Here is an 854-nt window from a genome sequence, read left to right as displayed (position 1 = left end):
ACTACAAAAGCATTTGCACGATGCTCTGTTCAGATAAAGGAACAAAGGTGAGCTTGCAAAGAGAAAACAACTAACTTGTTGATCGAAACAAAATGGTACATGAACATCATCTCCTCCCTCTCAATGTTTGGTTTACATTTCTCTTTACAGAAGGAGGACCATTGCTTCTAACGTTATTTTTTTCTTCTTTTAGACAATGTGTTAAGGAATACAGCTGACAAACTTTAGGACAATGAGGCACAAATATAATACCTGAAACCATTAAGTTTCCGTTAAACACATATACTTTGACATTTAATTTCAACCCTGTATGTTGCATGAAAAATCGCTCATTTGTGTGCATGTATACGTATGGATCTCAAAAGAACCAAAATGGATACGTGTCAACATTTGCAGAGCTGTCTAAAGCATGTACCGCTTTTCTTGCAATATACCTTTGCATTTTTGCTAGCTATGGGCTTTCTATACTATCACCTGCGGAACTACAAAATTCAAAGACATATTTCTCCCAGTTTCTATCAATCAGGAGAGACAATCACAAAACATCTACATGGCATTCAGCTGCCATCCTACAAACATCACCAGTTAAATCAAACGCCTGCATCCATTCAGCCCTGGAAATAATGCTAGGAGAAAGTGACAAAAGGAAAAAAACTTTCAGATTTACAAAACAATCAGTTCTGTGCTTGGAAGACTTTTGAGTGTAAATAAAATAATGTGAACCCAATCTCGCATTCAGAATGGCTTGATGACGAGTACAATGTGTACATGCATAGACGCATACACACATAAACTGATTTGGTAATCTGTCATTTAAAATTAACTCACACTCGACATTTAATGCATAATATGAG

The 854-nt window shown here is 36.2% G+C and overlaps 1 protein-coding gene across 5 annotated transcripts in view; it reads right to left on the bottom strand.

Annotated features, from left to right (window-relative positions):
• Positions 1-349: 349 nt before the first annotated feature.
• LOC132101232 (spectrin beta chain, non-erythrocytic 4-like) overlaps positions 350-854 on the bottom strand; it is a 91,953-nt gene continuing 91,448 nt past the window's right edge. For all 5 annotated transcript variants that reach the window (XM_059505998.1, XM_059506000.1, XM_059506001.1 and 2 more), the window contains one exon: positions 350-854. This exon is cut by the window's right edge and continues 988 nt beyond it. The gene's annotated coding sequence lies outside the window, so the exon portion shown is untranslated.

This window comes from Carassius carassius, chromosome 23 (assembly GCF_963082965.1).
Source record: "Carassius carassius chromosome 23, fCarCar2.1, whole genome shotgun sequence".
NCBI classification, from domain to species: Eukaryota; Metazoa; Chordata; class Actinopteri; order Cypriniformes; family Cyprinidae; genus Carassius; species Carassius carassius.
This window is presented reverse-complemented; position numbering and strand designations above follow the sequence as displayed.